Source organism: Manis pentadactyla, chromosome 4 (assembly GCF_030020395.1).
Source record: "Manis pentadactyla isolate mManPen7 chromosome 4, mManPen7.hap1, whole genome shotgun sequence".
Taxonomy (NCBI): domain Eukaryota; kingdom Metazoa; phylum Chordata; class Mammalia; order Pholidota; family Manidae; genus Manis; species Manis pentadactyla.
This window is the reverse complement of record NC_080022.1, coordinates 159,993,143-160,012,463: the sequence shown is the minus strand read 5'-3', so window position 1 is coordinate 160,012,463 and position 19,321 is coordinate 159,993,143.

Below are 19,321 nucleotides of genomic sequence, written 5' to 3'. Positions count from 1 at the left end.
GAGCAAGGGGCTAGTGTCCCCTCTGGTCTGGAGGGGCAGGGTGTGTGCCCGAGGAGGAGATTTGTTATGCTCATAACAGAAAATATTAAAGCAACAAGTTTCTTTTGTTGAAATTCCCTTTTACCATGTGGAGTGGAATTTGATTCCTGGGAGAATCAGTTACCAAACTCATTGCTTACCCATGGCCTTTGTAAAACAATGGCAACCCTTCAGGTCCAGTAGTTTACATTGTTACATTTTGCTCTAGAAGCCAGGCTTCCAAGCTCTGGGGGCTGCTTTGTTAGGGGAGGACAAGGAGATGCAAATATAGTATTTATAGCATATCCCTCCTTAGGAATTCCAGGAAAGTGAGCTGACATCTCAGTACAGAAGACCTTGAACTCAACATTACTCTCCTTAATTTGGCTCTGTTAGACTTGAGGCAGAGGTGGAGGCTCCGAGGAGGGGAGACAGAAGAGTTTACTGGATCCCAGAGGTGGAGTTGTAAAAGCACCTTGGAGCAGATGCCACCAATACAAGAAGCAGTTTTGTCTCCTCAGCCTGTGTCCTGCCTGGTTCATGGCTGAGTGCCGAAGCCAGAATTTGGTCAAACTCTTTCCCGGATTCCCAGCTGGGTCTCCCCTGTCCTGGGTTACTGGCATATTCTCTACTTACTAAATGTGCTTTGTGATCTCAGTTAGTGGGAGGCAGAAAACCCACTGCTAAACAGGGAAGCAACTGAAAACCCGAAAGGCCAGCATGTCTAGTCTGGTACACAGTAATGCACTACCCCATTCATTCATTAATATCTCCATTCACAAATACCTGTCACCCATCCACCACTCACAGCTGCACTGCAAGGGCTTTCCTGTCTAGGAGTTCCATTCAGAACTGAAAAGGAGAATCTGTGGTGGTCAGAGTGGTTAGATAAGGGAAGACGCCTTCAGTGCAGCCAGGAGGCAGGGTCCCTCCCTGTTGAGATCCCTCTCCAGCTGGGATATCCTGAAGAGGGGAATGGGGAGTGAGACAGAGCCGATGGGTTAGTAAGGCAACAGAAGATCAAAACTAAGAACACCCTCAGCCCCAGCACCCGAGGAGGATTAAGGGTTGGAATATAGCACAGCGAGCCTCATCTAAATCTCACCTCAGAGACCATCCCCAGGACACTGGGGGACTCGGGGCCGTCTCCCTGCTGTGGGGCAAGCAGCCTTGGCCAGCATGGAAATCATCAAAGGCTCCTGCAGCAGGAAGAGTCCAGCCATTAGACAGTGGAAGACAGATTTCCTCTGCAATGTGCCTTTAAAGGCAGCTCATTTACCATGATGGGCCCCAGGAAAGCCCAAGATAGGTGCCATCCAGGAAACCAGACTATTTAGGATCAACACGGTTTAATGCAGCATAAGAGCCATAGGTCAGACCAAGGAACAACTTCCTGACTGTAAGGGCTTATTGGACCATGAAAGAGGACTCCTGGAGAGACTGTGAAATCGCCTTCTCTCAAAGTTTTTAGGTTCTTCTTTCTTTGGGGCAGAGGATTAATAGCCAGCCCTGGGGCAGCAGAGAAACTTGATGAATTCTCAAGGCTTTTCTTCTCAGCCAGCCAGGAGAGGCACTTTCCAGCCTAAGAAGCAGCATTTGCCCAGGTTTCTGGATGGATAATTGACCCAGAAAGCAGAAGCAGGTAGCAAATATTATATTCTCCCTAAATTGCTCTTTTTTTTTCATTTGTATCCCCATACTTAGGGGTTTTTTTTTAATTGAGGTATAATTGACATATAATATTAGTTTTAGGTATATAATATGATTCGATATTTGGATATATTGCAAAATGATCACCACAGTAAGTCTAGTTAACATCAGTCCCCATATGTAATCACAAAAAAAATTTTTTATGAGGACTTTAAAAATCTATCCTCTGAGCAATTTTGTGGTAATACAGTATTCTTAATTATAGTCACCATACTGTACCTAAATTGCTCTTTAGTACTTGGGGGTGAAAGATATAGGATAAACCCTCCACGTTTTACTTTTTATTTTTCAGAAGTGATCACCTGTGTAGCAGGCTCCAGATCTTCAAATCCTGAATAAGAAATATTGTTGGCCTAGAAGCCACTTACTATTTTTTAAATGTGGGGTTTCTCCAGCTTTGTGGCAGCTATAGGATATAATCCATTTCTCTCCAGTCCCTGGGCTGCTCTCAAGAATCAAACGGTAAACCAGGAAGGTGGGTGATGGGCAGTGGGTGAGGCAGAAAGTAAACTGTCTTCGCGTTGTGGAACCCTCAGAGCCCTGATATAAAATCTCAGCAGAACATCTGAAAGCTTTGGAAATGCCCCCAAAATTTGAACACAAACTCCCTGGATGACATGGTCAGACACAAACAGGCTGTGCCCCCCCACCACCCCCCGTAGCTGGACACTGACATTCTCTGGCTGAGGAGAGAGAAAGGGCAGGAGGGTGGGGGCAGGAGGTGGCCTTCCTCTGGGCTGTCTTGGATTTGTGATCCTTTTCTAGGGCAATTCATATTGGATTTGCAGGCACACCAGGGCAGATGCCACTGCCAATTTGATTAAGTGGGTGCATGTATTTAATGACAATTTGTTGGGCACTTAATTTGCTCTAGCAAGTGAGCTGTGGGGTTGGTGCTGGGCTTCTGGCGATGGCACCAAGTGGCCCTGATCTTACCTGACCTTCTCGCCCTGCTATATCCCTTTTCTTGGTGCTTTAGAGAACACAGAACTATTCATTCATTCATTCATTCAATCCATCCTTCGATGCATTCAGTAAATACTGCCCTCCTCCCAAAGCTAAAAATACAGCAACGAACAAGACAGCCTGCTGTCCTGCTCCCGTGGGCTGAGTGACAGGAGACTCAAACAAGTGAGCAATGGTAGAGAGATGGAGAGACAGGTAGGTAGATGATAGATAGATAGATAGATAGATGATAGATAGGTAAATTTTAGATTTATTATAAATAGAAATATTTTCTATTTATATATATAATTTTCATATACTATAAAAACATACTATATATATATATATATATATACAGTATTATATATATATATAATTTCAAGTGGTGATGAGTGCTATGTAGCAAACCAACAAGGCCCAGGTCATAGAGTGCTGGAATGGCCCCCACATTGGCTCAGGTGGATGGGAAAGGCCTCTCTGTGACACTGCAGCTGAAACCTGCATGCCAAGGATGACCAGCAGCCCCCTGAAGGTCAGAGGAAGCTGCTCCAGGCAGAGGGCCAGCAGGCCCAAAGCCCTGGGGCTGGCAGGAGCAGGAAGGACAGCATGGCTGGGACACGGGGAAGGAAGGAACTAGGAAGAACCATGTGGATTCTAACCCTGTTGGGACTTCACCCAGAATTCATACTGACACCATGGGCAGCATCCTCAGCTTTACCACTGGAAAATGTGAGGTGCCAGGACAAATAGGATGTACCAAGAGTGACACAGCAGTTAAGAGGAGAGCCAAGACTAGTCTCCACACCAGTGACACTCTTGCCTGTGTTTGTTCCACGTCTCACATCTATCACAGTTCACACACAAGTAGCACAAGCCCCACAGCAAATCTCTGCACACGGAAGGCCCACGGAGACCCATACGGCAAGGCATGGGCAGAAGCCGGTTGCAGGAAAGGGAGAGCAATAGGAAGTGGTAAGAGAGAGCAATGAAGAGCCCAGATTTCCGTGTTAGCTAGAGCTGGCGCCAGTTCAGCCTGCTTCTTATGAGATCTATGACCTTGGAATGTCATTTAGCCTCCCTGAGCCTCAATCTCACCATCCATCAAATGCAGCGATTACAGTCCCTCCTCATGGATGCACCGTGGGAACAGTGTGAGATGGTACATTTGAAGGGCCTAGCACAGTGCCTAGTGCATATAAGAAGCCCCATTCCATGTTCACTGTTACATGATTATTACATAGTCATGGGCCTAAGGGAGCTTCCCCATCGTGCTAGAGAAAACACCTGTGCGCCAAACCTGCAAACACCTTACGCTTAATTCATGCACTCGTCAAACATTTATTAGGTGCCTGTTCTTTGACAGGCACTGCACTTATCACTGGGAATACCACAGGGAACAAGAACAAATGTGGTCCTGCTAGTGCACAAGATGGACAACTGTGAACACCACTGCAGCAAGATGTGCAAAGTTGCAATTGCAAGAAGTGCTGGGACAGGGAGGTTTGCAATGTTTTGAGAGGCTGTCAGGACGAGGGTGCCCTGGTTGGGAGATGAGCACAGTCCTCCCTGAGAAAGTGAAGCTTGGGATGCAGTGAATAATGAGCTGGTGGTAGCCACGCCATTAACAAGAGCCAAGAATAGTGCTCCGGACTGACGGACCAGCATGTGCCAAGGCTCTGGGGTGGCAAGAGTATGGTGGACATGAGTGACTGAAAGGAAGCCAGAGTGGCTTCCAGAGCAAAGGGCCCAACAGGAAAGGAGGACAGAGGTAGAGGCAAGAGCCAGACCACTGACTGTGCCAAGGTAAAGAGTTTGGATTTTGTTCTGAGAATAGTAGGAAGACTTAAAGAGGACTTGAACAGGGACACTTGGAACATAATCTTGTCATTCTCTTAGATGTATTAGTTCATTCAACAAACATGTATTTACTGGGCATCTTGTCTGTACAAAATGCTGTTCCAGGCACTGAGAGGATAGGAAAGATGCCTTGGGCACTAAGGCGCTCCTAGAACAGTAGAGCAGACAGACACCTCAGCAGCATTTTACCACAGAAGAAAGAGCACTAGACTTGGGTATGGAAGATATGGGTTCAAGTCCCAGCTCTGCCCTTTACTGAATAACCCAGAGTCTGCTAAGGATGGTGACTTACAAGCACCTGGCATACAAGAGGATCAATAAACTTAAGAATAATCATGTCACTTTCCTAATAGCAATAAGGTCTTATCTTTGTTTAGTACTAGCTTTACCATCTTTAAGGACCTTTCACATATTGCACCTAATTTTATTCTCACACCATCCCTGGTAAGTGAGATTCAAGACCAGCTCCATAATTTGTAGGGCTCAGTACAAATGAAAATGGGGGCTCTTTGTTAAAAAATTAATAAGAATTTCATGAGAGTGACAGCAGAGCATTAAACCAAGAGAGGGTTGTTGTAAGCTTGGGGTCCTGTGTGACTGCACAAGTTGTACACCATGAAGCCAGCCCTGGGTAAAGTCTATTTTATTCACTTTACAGGTGAGGAAGCTGAGGCACAAGGCAAATGAAGCCAGGCCTTTTGATTCCAGGTCCGACATCCTTCCTGCTGAAATAGGTAGGGCTCGCCTAGTTTCTGCTCTGGGTGGAGATGTTCCTTGCAGGGCAATTCTAAGTATCCGCTTAAAAGGCAATATAGACAAAGAAATAGAATGCAAAAGTTCAGGATGCTGCCCTGCATGAAACCTCTCAACAGGCCCCACTGTTCTTGGGGCAAAATCCAAAGGTTTAGACTAATGCATGGAATCCTTTTGTGGCCTGACCCCTGATTAAAATTCCCTGGCTGCACCACCCACTTCTGTCCCCTCCCTCAACATGTGTTTTCCAGCCACATACACACCTTCCTGCAATTTCCCAGCTAAGCCTTGCTCCCTCTGGCCTCCAGGCCACTGCCTCAGATGCTGTGTTATAGAGCATGACCTCAAGCTAGCCTGCTGAGGAAGGGAGGAGAGCAGGATGAGGAAAAGCATCTGAGGCAGAGGGAAAAATCACAGCTAGTCTTTCTGCATCCTTAGACTAGCCATCCATCCCGCCCTCCATCCTTCACTCCATCCACCCATTCATCAACGGCTATCACTGAGCCCCGTCAGCTATATGCCAGGATTATGTGAGGTACTGGGGATCCAGAGATGAGGAAACTCCCTGCCTCCAGGGAGTTCATAGGCCAGTGGAAAGACAAACACATGCTACCCATGGCTCAAATCCCCAATTCCACCCTCCCTCCCCAGCACACAGTCCCCAGGAAGTGTCACCCATTCTGACATAACCCCCAGGACAAGTGGCTGTCCCCAGAATCTGGTGAATATACTGTGCTCCAACTCAGCACACCAATAAACAGACCTCTACAGAGAGTGGCAAGCACTACAACAGGGTAAATTGAGGATGCCCATGGAAGGTGGCACAGCACAGGGTTGGATTCTGGAAAGGACTGCCGGGTGAAGAGGGAGATTGGAAGAGGATATTTCAAGCAGAACAAATGACAAGGACAGAGAAGCCAGACAGGGCCTGGTGCTTTAGTGGTTCAGCAGGGCAGAGAACTGAGTATGTGGAGCAGCAACAGGCAGCACTGGAGAGGCAGGCAGGCAGGGGCCAGGCCATAGAGGGTGGACCATGCTGATGGGCATGCACTGTAAGCTACAGCCATGGAGCTGCCACTGAGAGTTCTTCAGCCTAGGAGTGACATAATAGAAAACTATTACAAGGGCCGGGACATGGGGTCACTCAACCCCAAACTGAAGGCTGTGGGAGCTTCAAGCTCAGGGTCAAAAGCATTGCAAGGCAGCAGGCCCTCCCTTCCCTGGGAGTATGTATGAGACCAGACAGAGTCAGACCTGCGGATAAGGTCTTGTGATAAAGACAGGCAGGCAGAGCCCCGGGGCAGCTGTCCTTGGGTCCCCAGGGAAGTAGCCTCATATCTATTCTGTTCTCCAACAACTCCTCCTGAGGCTTTGTTATCAGACCAAAAGCAGAGTCTGCAAGATTCACAGACTGTCTGCACCTGGCAGAAGGATTCAAACTAACTTTCAAATGTCTTAGGGTCAGCAAAACCTCAAATGCACTTTTCTTTCCTACACTCCACACCCCCACCACCACCCCATTCCCACTTAATTCTAAAAGCCACATGGATTTCAAGGGAAATGGAATCAGCCTAGTCCTGGTTCATTCACACTTGAATCCCCAAACAGGCTGTTTTGTAAGAGACCAAGGACTTCCCAGACACCTTCGCAGGCTCCCTTAGACAGTACCTTGTTTTGAATCAGAAAATTGTATTTTGCTAGAACTTTGTGTTCAAGTTCAATATTAATCTCAGAACCCACGAAATGTGAGTGGGTTCTAAATTTGGAAAAACATGTTCTTCAATCTCTCCCCAAAGCATTCCTTCAGTTATTGACTTTGGAGGCAACTTCCCTATACTCTGCGGCTGTCTCATGTTTGTTCTGAATGACACACCAAGTCTTCGCACACCTGAGGTGCTTACTCAGCAGATCAATACATCAATAATCTGCTTTGGGAGAGCACTGCAGAGGAATCCAATTTACGGCCAGTTTCTTTTCCTGGCAAAGCTGCTGGGTTCATTCTTATTTCCACGTAAGACGTCTGCCCTGACTTCAACTTTGACTCCCTTAACCAGTGTCCTTCCTGAGCTATTTGCACTGTGAACATAGCACCTAAAAAGATTTATTGAAAAAAAAAAAGGAGCCAAGGGTCATTTTTAGAAACGCGAGACACCCAACACATCCTACTCTGAGTAGATTTCTTTGACGGCTTGTGATGTTGCCTGAATGGTAAATAAACCCTCAGACTCCAAGTAAATAGTCCATGGCCTGTAACTTGGGTATAAAAGAGGAAATTTTACACAACGTGGCCACAGACGCCTTGTCATTTCCCAGAAAATTAGAGGGTCTTCCAGTGACCCTGTAAATGTATCACACGAGTATTCTTCCACGACTTCAGGAACAGATGGGGCCTGTTCCGATAATGTTTTCCAATCCCCATAGATAACACTCTGGGGGAGGGGGCGGGGGTTGGCGAGACAGCCTGCCATTGCCCCCAGAAACGGGAAACCAGCGCTCAAGGCCAGCCGCCAGCGTCCTGTGTCTGGTGTCTGAAAGACACTTTGTTAGCACCGAGCCCTTCTCTTTTGAAGGGAAGTAGCAGGGCATCTGGGGGATCATGGGCATACCTGAGCCCTCCACTAAAGCACAGATAGTTAAAGCATTCGCTCAAAGCGACACTCAAACCCAGAGGATGGGCTGGACTCGAAGGCAGGCTGCAAGGGGGCTTGGAAGGCGTCCCTCTGCCTGCAGAAGGGTAGGAGCGGTTACGAAATCAGAGGGAAACTTCACGACCTCCTCACCAACTCTCCAGTCTCAGTGGAGATGGGAGAAATATAAATCAACATTTGTGTGTGTAGCAACTGTTGGTTCACTTTGCCAGGTCCTCCACCGCTAATAATAATAGCTAATATTGACTGAGGGATTCCCCGGTGCCCGGCACTGTGCTGAGCCCTCGCGGTGTTATTTCACCTAATCCCTGCTGCCCCGAGTGGGAAAGGAGGCAAATGAGAAGAGGTCAGGACCTACCCCAAGTCTGCCGCTGGCAAGGGCAGCACTGGGAGTCGTGTTTTCCTCACCTGTGAGGTGGAGTTAATAACTGCAGTATGAGACTAAGTCTTTTTCTTTTGGGTCTGCTTGGGCCAGATCTGTGTGCCTTACATCACGAGTTCGGTCAGGGTTCTCATTTCCAACGCCCCCTTTCATTTGTCCATTCAACATTTACTGCTACTTATACCACTGCCATTCAGACTTCTAGCAGGACCTTTTTAATTAGCCCGTCCATTGCCTTTTCACAGTGGCCTTTCCCATCATTATTATGCCTTTAACGAGCATCCCATTACTGTCTGTTTCACAGAAACTGTATGTTTTATACTGCGCTGTTTGAAAGCCCTATCCCAGACTTCCTTGTATGTGATCTTTACAACAGCCTAGCAGTGAAAAGAAAAACGGATATGATACTATTTATTATTTTTATTAGTATTATTTTCCCATTTTACACACAATTAAAGTGAGGCTTACACATTTTAAGTGAATGCCAGAGCCAGGATTCACTGTCAGATCTCCCAGTGCCTGCCTCGGAGCATTTTGCCTGACACCACACCACGTAAACATGGACGTCACCCTCTGCGAGCCCACCACCCCACAGGCAGCAGTAAAGCGCGCCAGCCGAGCCAGGAAGGGTAGCTCGGGGCTTAAATGCATGGGCTCTTGAGTCAGATAGCCTGGGTTCTATGTCTTGCCTCTGCCATTTATTAGCTGATGATGACCTTGGGCAAATAACTGAACCTCTTTGACGCCTCAGTTTCCTCAAGGGTAAAAAGGAGATAATGGTACCTTAAAAGACCGTTGTGCAGATCAGTGATTAATATACAGAAAGCTCTTAGGACAGTGTCTCACACTTAATAAATGCCATCTAATTGTTCGTTGGTTTTGGTTACTACAGAGGCATCTGAATGCAAACAGAGGCTATGGAAGAAAGGACAGAGTAGAGCGAAGAGCTCTAGCTGGGGATCCGAAAGGAAGAAAATTTACTGGAACTAACAGTCAGGAGGTGAGACTGCCACTTACCATCTGGGCAACCTGTAACGGTAAAGTCACCTTACTCATCTGCTGTCTCCTCATCAGTCCGGTGAGTGAGCTGAACCACACTGGGTAGGGGAGGCTTGACAAAGACCCACTGACACCCTCGTCTGACCCAGCTTCCCCTGGAGACTCTGATGGGTGTGCCAGCCAGCCCACTTTGATTAAGACCAACTGGAGAAGATCATCCATTAGTTTCACTTGGGACCATTCATCCCCGTTTGCTTGCCTGGGACTTTCCTGGTTCTAAAACTGAAAGTCCCATATCCCAGAAACTTAATCCCAGGGAAAGCGAGATGGCTGATCATCCTGATTAGGTCAGCCCTTTTTCAAAAGTTCTATCATCTCAGCTACCATTTTCCAGATTTTGCCACTCATGTTATTGCCTTCATATATTTTTTTTGCCTTAGCTGTGTTCCAATGGTGAAATGACTCAAATATGTTTATTCCAAAGAATAGTTTTCATCATTACTGCAGCAGTCAAGATAGGCCAGCTTAGCTGAGGCAGGAAATAACCCCACAAAGCAGAGCTGGAAAGATGCAGTGAGCAGTAGCACAGCTGTGAAAGCAAGCCGGCATCACAGGTCATAAGGAGAGGAAAAATTAGAATCGATGAAAATAAAGCCATTGTCACTAGATAGCGGGCCAAGCTGACAGCTCTGCCTGGCCCCGGGGACCTGCTCACTCTTGTTAAAAGGAAAGATTAGTAAGAGTTTAAAACATCCTGGGGTTTTTCTCCTTTCTATAAGCAGGAGTGAAAATGAAGCAAGTTTATTATTTCATTGTGACTTAATGTTATTTCATATCATGTCCATCTACCACTTAAAATCATCTCCCACACCACCAGCATGGAAAGACAGAACCAAAGGAAATGTAAAGGTGAGAGGACAAGGGCAAGGTCATGCATTTAAATGCTCGAATCTTTGAGAGGCACCTTCCCTCCAAAGCAGCTCTAACCGCTGGTTCATAGCAAATCAGGCCACCAGTGAAGAGGGAGCAGAGAGACAGATTCCCCACCACCCACCATGGCCAAAACGGTCTTTCATCAGGAATCCCTACCTGGCCCCAAAGCTGCCTACGAAGTACTAGAATGGATCAGAGACAGAAAGAGCACCCAGGAGAGGTCCTTGTTCTAACAGGATCAGGTGGGAAGGATTTCAGCAACCTCAGGGTCTTACATAAGCCTAGTGGGGAACAGGCTATTACCTCTCTCAGCTCATTCCTCACAAATCAGCTTACCCATCAGTGCCCTGGGAAGCCTTCCCTGATCACTGGGCCAAAGTAAGACCCCCTCACCTGCACAGAAACCCCACAGCACCTGGGCCTTCTTCCTCACGATGCTCAGCATAAGAGCACCTCCGGTCCATTAGCTGTTCCCCACTAGGCTGCACCCTCCATAGAGCTATCCCACCAAGCGAAGAAAAGCAGCAGGAAAGAATTCGTGACTTTTAGATCCCAACAAGGATTAGACAGCTCCCCAGACTCAGAAAGGTCTCCAAATTCCCATCAGGTGACTGAAATTTCAAGGGCCCAGGTCACTGCTATTCTTCCAATGCCATAACAGTGCAAACACTGATTTGCCACCTAAGACTGGTTCCCCAGGCAAATGCTAAATTGTGCTGCAGGACAGCCTGACCTCCCACCATCTATCATCTTCCCTTATCCATCCCTGCAATTCCAAGAGTGCCATTCACTTTCTTCACTCCAGGACTGACCTGCTCACTCCGCTGGGCCAGTTCATCCACTCTGTGGCTTTAAATGGCCTCCACAGCCAGTGACTCGCAGTCTAAAAGGCCAGCCCAGTCTATTTGCTGCACTCTAGACCCTACCCAATACCCACACCTTCATGTCGCTCCACGACCTCAAATTCAACATGTCCAAAACTGAACATATGATCTGCTCTCTCCCAAACGCATTTCCCTCCCACCAGCCGCCCCCTTCCTCAAACCCAACCCTGGGAGGCCTCTATGTTTCCTCTGTCCGCCCTCCAGCAGGCCCCCCACGTCTCTCCCCCAGCCTGCTTTAGAGGTCCTTGCAGGATCACTTTGCTTCTCTCTAATCCTCTCTAATCTACATCACAGCTACAAGCAGCTTTTTTTCTTTTCAAATTCTCTTCTTTTATTGAAGTGGACACAGAATATTAATTAGTTTCAGGTGTACGACATAGTGATTCAACAATTATATATATTACAAAATGCTCACCGTGGTGTGGATAAAATGAGAGTTTCTGTGGCCAGGATTCTCACCTGGCCATGGTTGACTAGCTCACTGCACACCTGTGGGCAATACATGGCTGTTGACTCTATATAAAGAGCTCTGCCCAGTGCTCTGCACGCGACATGGTGGCAGGGCTGCAAGGCTGCAGGAGAGCAGAGCAGAGCAGAGGCTGGAGTGCTCACAACGCTGAGGACAGAGGCCCAGAGGAAGGCTGTGTGGGATGGCTGTGCAGAGAGGCCCAGAGGACGACTGTGCAGACAGAGGGGCCCAGAGGCAGAGACCGGCTTGCTGCATGCAGACTCGCTCTGAGTGAACGGGATTCTAGTGACTGACCTGCCACCCTGAGAATAAAGTTGGGTATAACCCTTTCACCCCAAGAACGTTTTGCTGTCATTTTCTTTGGTCACACTGAATCCATAGTGAACTTGCCCGGGGCTGAAACCCATTGGCAAGACCCGTGGTAAGTGGAGTTACCATCCGTCACCACCCAGAGATATTACAATATTATTGACCATATTCCCTATGCTGTACTTTCCATCCCTGTGACTTATTTTATACTTAAAAGTTTGTACCTCTTGATCCCCTTCACCTATTTAGCCCATCTCCCACCCCTTCTCCCCTACAGCAAGCAGCAGATTGTTCTCTGTGTTTATGAGTCTATTTCTATTTTGTTTGTCTGTTTGTTTGGTTTTAAGATTCCATATATAAGTGAAATCATATGGTATCTGTCTTTCCCTGTTTTACTTATTTCACTTAGCATCATACCCTCTAGGTTCACTCATGTTGCAAATGGCAAGATTTCATGCTTTTTTATGGCTGCCCCTTTTTTTTAATGTAAATGTTATTACCTTATTTCTACTGCTTAGAATCCTTCGGTTGTATCCTATTACCCCTCGTAATTAATCTTCAACCCTTAACATGACTGTCAATACTCTGTATGACACACCCTCCCTACTTCTGTTAGCCCCTCCCCTCACTCTCCCTGTGCTGTCCTGCTCTCCCTTCAGCCCTACAGGGCTTCTCCATGCTCTCCTCAGTCTCAGGGTCTTATATAAGCCTAGTGGGGAACAGGCTACTACCTCTCTCAGCTCATTCCTCACAACTCAGCTTACCCATCAGTGCCCTGGGAAGCCCTCCCTAATCACCGGGCCAAAGTGAGACCCCCTCACCCACGCAGAAACCCCACAGCACCCGGGCCTTCTTCCTCGCTATGCTCAGCGTAAGAGCACCTCTGGGTGCTCCCCACCAGGCTGCACCTTCCATGAAGCTATCCCACCAATATCCCCACACCTCATCCCCACGAGTGGTGCCCATACATATATAACAACTGCTCCATAAATATTTGGAGACTGAGCCATAACTGTGAGAATCACTCCCAAGCAGTCAGAGCACCCCATCCCCACTGCTCTCTGTGCACCTTTGGAAGAAAACTGAACAGATGCATTCTGGGCTTAGAGAACCTGGTATCTGGTGACACCACTGGGAACACTGACAGCAATGTGGCTGCAGTGGGCTCACCCAGCTCTCAGGAAGCAGTGAGTATCGAGTCGTGCTGCATCATACACAGGAAGAGCCTGAGCTGGTGCCGACGGCTGGAGTGTCCTGAGCCTTTGGTCTTGGATTTCTCTTCCTAGGGTATTTATAGCCATCCGGAGAAGCCGGCTGGCTTCATTAATTGTGAGCGTATGTCTACCCAAAGCAGCCATACACCGAATGTATTGAATACCAGGCCTTATATGGGCATCCCTTGTTGATTTGTATGTTGTTAATAAGTGACATGAAGTGGATGGTAAGGCAGAATGCCAAACGCTTGCCTTACCCTGTCATCTCAGAGGCACAAGACTGTTGGTTTGGTCTATTGTTTGTTTTTAATGGAATGTCTACTTTTTAAATGAAAAAGAGGGAGCTATGAGGCCCACAGACACTTGATGAACCACAGGGGGACAAACAGTTTAGAAATGCAGCAAATATTCTGTATCCAGCGTCTCCAACAGGGAATAGATATTTGTGCCAACCACCATTCAACACAAACACATTAACTCATTCAGTCCTCACAACAGCTCTATGATGTGGGTGCTACTGTTCTCTCATTTTGCAACTGAGGAAACCGAGGCCCGGAGAGGTTTAGTGATTGGCCCAGTTAATACGTGGCAGGGCTGGAATTTGAACCCAGGCAGCCTGGCTCCAGAGTCCAAAAGTAGTCGGGTCCCCTGGGGATGCATTCAGTCCAAATCAAAGCCAAACCCCAGGGGCCCACTTCCTGATTAGGCCTTTTCACTCCTGAGGGCTACAAAGAAGCTGCAGGCAGAACCCTGGCCTCAAGGAACTCACGTGGTATACACCAGCATGAGTCAGCAAGCGGGAAGTGCTGCGCAAGGACGCCAGGTGCCAAGGAATGGACCATCCAAGCCAGCAGAAGCCCTCCAGCCTCTAGCTATGCATCCCTGCTCTGTGGCTGCCAGGCTCTGTGGCCAAGGCAGTTTCTTTGTCTGAGGCTCAACTTCCAAATCTGTAAAATAGAGATGATATGATAATAATGCTGATGATAACATGCTATTTCCTATCTTGCAAAAAGCATGCAAAGCATTTAAGACAGGGAATATGTTCAATAAACATTGGCCATTATTCTTTCTAGCAGAGAGATGTGGGACATTATCATTTATTCATTCACAAGCATATATCAAGTGCCTGCTAACAATGATTCAGGCACTGTACCAGGTGCTAGGCACACAAAGAATGAGATAGCAGCCAAGCCTTCAAAGAGCGCTGTGATATAGGTCTACACAAGGGACAGTGGAGGAGGAGAGGCACAAAGCAGGTGGGAGCTGAAGGAATCAGAGAAGGTGTCGTGCAGGAGAGTGACAAGGACGGAGGAAATGAGGTGAGGTGGTTTCCTGCCTGTGCAAAAGCACAGGGAAGGGGCCAGCTCCAGGGCATCCGGAATGCCACACTCAGTGGGCTCGAGGATGGGTGGCGACAGCAAGCAGACAGGAACTGGGTTCCAGGCAGGTAGCTCTGATGTTATGAAGTCTACCTCCAAGACTCAGCCTGAGGAAAAACTAAACATTTAAGCAGGAATCTAAATGAGTTCTTTTTTTTCGTGGTGCCCAGTTATTTGTCCATTAGCCAGCCCTGGGATAAGACTGAATTTGTGTTTCTCCCGAGAGGCAACAGGAAGGGAAAGAAGAGAGAGAGAGTAGATTATGCAGGGTTATTTTCTTTTTTTTCTTCAAAGTGTCTCCTCGACAGAATCCTGCCTCTCTGTCTCCGGGGAGCGGTTCACCCTCCAGAAAATATGACACTTTATTTCCTGCCCTTGTTTGTAACACACCCCATTACCATCCATCTCAGTTTCATGTAACTGCCAGCCGGCATTAACGCCCTCCCCGTCGCCGAGGCAGAAAATAGAAAAGGAAGAATTCAGCAGATTTTCCCCGTGGCACCCTCGGCGGCACCAAGATACCAGAGCAGAAACCACAATTGGATTCTCAGTCTTTCAGCCCAGGAATGCCAAGGACGGGACGGTTTAACCACCTTCTGCCTTTTCCTGCAAAGACAGTCAGCTTGTTATTTGGGTTGTCTGGGCTCCCTTCTCTGGTACGGAGAAAGATACTTTAATTAATTTTTTTTTATGTTAAGCAGAAGACGTTGCAAACTGTCAGGAACTGTCAGTGGGCGCCTGCCCCAATCAGGTAAGCGGCCTGCGACGTCTGCTGCGGAGAGACACTGACCCCTAGTGGCCATCCGGGCCCTCGCAGCCCCTGTGACCTGCCTTCGCTCGGGACTTGGATACATCGCTCCTTCCTGGGAGCCCCAGTGTGTGGGCCTGCTGGGGGCGCGTGATGCCCCAACACACACACACACCCAACCCCGTTTCCAATTTATTCTTTTCCAATTCCACAGAGCATAGATTTCCTAAGATCCTTCAGGATGCTGGCCCTGGGTTGCAGATAAGGCCTGTTTTTCTGGTCTTGAGGAGTCATGAGAAAGGCAGATGGGGTCCCAGCAGGACACTCTGATGAATGGGAAGAAGGGAGCTGGCGTTTGTGGAGAGACCCCCTGGTGCCAGGCACTATGTACATGTTACCCCACTGGAACCTCACAGTAGCACCAACGGACAGATTCAGAAACCGAGGCTCTGGCTATCAAAGGGCTTGCCCAGATCACAAAGCTATTGCTTTTGTTGATTTTATTTATTTTAATAAGCAAATATTTACATAGCACTTACCTGCCAGGCATTCTTCTAGTGTTTTACCTCTATTAAAATTAACTACATGACTCCTCATCAGGCCCTTATAAGTACTACTATTACCTCCCTTTCAGAGAAGAGAAAACCAAGGCACAGAGAGGTTAAGTAACTAGTGAGTGGTGGGCCCAGCATTAAGTCCAGGCAGTCTGGCTTGAGAGCGCTCTCAGCAATTGTACCCTGGGTACTGGTAAGGAGACCAGGATTCCAGACCCAAGTTCTTCCCCATATTTCCTTTATCCCCTAAGGAAAAACTGCTCTCAGTAGTGCCTCACAGGAAGAAACCTTGTGGGAAGGTGGTATTGAAGCTCCTTGAAGCCACAGTCCATATCATTCACCTTCAGAGCCTCAGGCCTGGCACATCAATAAAAGCCCAGCGGGACTGCACCTTAAAGGAAGATATAAAGAAGGTGGGAAGGTGGGAGGGAGGCTAAGGAGGCTGCATGAATCTCAAGGCTAAGGCAAAAAAAACACAGGTCATATTCTCTGCTACCACCCCCATGAAAGGGTATTTTCAGACACACCCACACTCTTTTTTTGCCCAATACACAGGGATTAGCTATGCCACATGCCTATGATTAATACCATCTAAAATACATTTAGATTTATCTAAGTAAATGTATCCCACTTGAATTTCAGAACAGCCGCCTGAGATAGGTATAACCAGCCCCACTCTGAACATGAGAAATGGAAGGCTTTTCCAAATGAGCTAAGTAACTTGTCCCAAGTTTCCTAAGACATAGAGACCTGGACACCCAGGCTTCCTCACTCTGAAGCTCACGCCCCCACGCTGTCCCCGCCAGCCAGGCCCGCCGGCCCCTCTCCCAGCAGCCCCGTCCTCTCCAGCAGCTCCTTGAACTGACCAGCTTGTTCCTGCCCTAGGGCCTTCTCTGCCCTGGCTGTTCCCTCAGCCTGGAATGCTCTTCCTGTACGTGGATCTTCATGCACTTGGCTCCTTCCTGTCATTCCAGTATCAGCTCAAGTGTCGCCTCCTCCAAAAAGCCTTCCTTGTCCACCCAGCCTAAAATAGCCTTCCAGTCACTCTATTGCATCACTGTTTTATTTTCTTCCCAGCAGTGGTTAGTCTCTGGTAATTTCTTGTTTAGTTACTATTGTTAGTCTCATCTCATGTATAATAAGGGCTATCAATTACAGAGCACAAAGTGCCCTGCAAAATTCCTGGACACCCAGTAGGTGATTTAATCTTCACACAGCCATCCTTTGCCATAGGTTCTATTATTATCCCCATTTTATGGAAGAGGAAACTGAGGCAGAAGAGGGTCAGTAACTTGTCAAAGATTCCATCCTTAGTAAACTGCTCTTAGCCATTATAAAACCATCAGCCCTTCAACAATTCAAAGGCAAACAACCAAATTTTAAAATGGGCAAAAGACTAAAATAGACACTTCTTCAAAGAAGATATACAAATTGCCAATAAGCACATGAAAAGATGCTCAAATTGTTAGTCATTAGGGAAAGACATATCAAAACCACAATAAGATAGCCCTTCATGCCCACTAGAATAACTGTAAATTTTTTTTTAAAGAGAAAACAAAAAGTGATGGCAAGGAATTGGAGGAATTGGAACTCTCATACATTGCTGGTGGGAATGTAAAATGGTGCAGCCCTTATGGAAAATAGTTTGGTGGTTCCTCAACAAGTCCAACACAGAATTACCACTTAAGACCCTACAGTTCTACTCCTAGGCATATACCCCCCAAAACCAGTATTCAGACCAAAACTTGCATATGATTGTTTACAGCAGCACTTTTCACAATAGCTAAAATATGGAAGCCACCCAAATGTCCATCAACTGATGAATGAGAACAAAATATGGTATATCCATACAATGGATATGATTCAGTCATAAAAGGGGACACTACAACATGGATGACTCCTAAAAATATAATAAGTGAAAGAAGCTAGACACCAAAGACCACATATTTTATCATTCAATGTAAACAAAATGTCTAGAATAGGTAAATCCATGGAGAAAGAAAGCAGGCTGGTGGTTACCAGGGGCTGGAGAGAGAAACAAATAGAAGTGAAGGCTTAATGGGTATGGGTCTCATTTTGAGGTGATAAAATGTTTTGGCACTAGATAGTGGTAATGGTTGCACAATATTGTAAATGCACGAAATACCACTAAACTGTATAATTTAAAATTGTAAGCTGTTGAATTTTATGTTACATGAATTTTACAATTTTTGTTTAAAAAATCAGCTTTCCTCTGCCTTATTCATCTCTGGGTCCCCAAGGCCTAGGACAATGTGAGGCACATAGCAGGCACTCAGAACATATTTGTTGGAAAAATAAGTAAAATGGACTAGAACCTAGCCTCCTAGCTCTCAGTCTTGGGTTCTTTCCACAATATCAGAAAGCTTTAGGAAGCTCCCAAAAGATCCAACCCAGTGGTTCTCAAACTTGGGTTCACTTAAACACAGATTGCTAGAACTCAGGTGAGTTTCATATTCAGGTCTTAGTGGGGCCTGAGAATTTGCATGTCTGACAATTTCCTGCCTCCCCTGGGAGGTGGGGCGGGGGGAGGCACATTTTGAGAATGACTGCTCTCTGCTGTCCCTTAAAGCACAAGAGAAAAAGAACCTTGACATGACCAGGATAGAAGATAGGCAAGGCCCACATTTAATTCAAAAAGAGAGAAATTTGAATCACCTGAAAACTGAACTACATCGAAAAATGAATTGTCAGTTTTCATCAGTTGAAAAACCTCTGAAGCAGAGACTTATTTTTTTTATCATGTGAGTTTACAGGTCTTGGGGTGAAGGGTGATTGGGCTGTATGAGATTTGCTGGCTTACTTCCTCATCACAGAAAACCTACCTTACATCTTTGGAGGTGAATCTACTACGGCTTTGAACAAAGCAGCTTCTTCCCACCTTGGGGCCTTTGCACTTGCTGCTGCCTCTTCCTGCAGCAACTCTCCTCACCCGCATTCACATGCTTCCCTACCTTTCATCCCCATCCATCTCCTTCATCCAGCTAATTCTTTTACAGCCATTGAAGGTACCTGGTCTAGGAAGCCTTCCCTGAGAAGCCACACTACCTCAGGAATTCAAGGATGGTTTAACAATAAAAAAGTCTATTAATTATTACCACATTAATATTATTACAAATAATTATCACCATTTCAATTAATGCAAAAGAGCATTCAAAAAATTACATATCCCTTATAACTTTTTTTTAAAATTAAGAATAGGAGGGAACTTCCCTGACTTGATAATAACTTCCTACCAAAGCTACAGCAATCATATTCATTCCCTTTAAAGACAGGAATGAGGCAAGTAGGCACACTATATGTTCAACACAATTCCTGGAGACCTAGCTACAGCAATAAAACAGAAAAACTAACAAGAGGTATATGGACTATAAAATAACAAACAACACTGTCATGGGCAGTAGAATTTTCTACAGAGAAAATGCAATGAAAGCTACAATATGTAAGGGACATTTATTTCCTGTTTTTTTCATGGTGGTAACTGCATTAGGACAACATTCC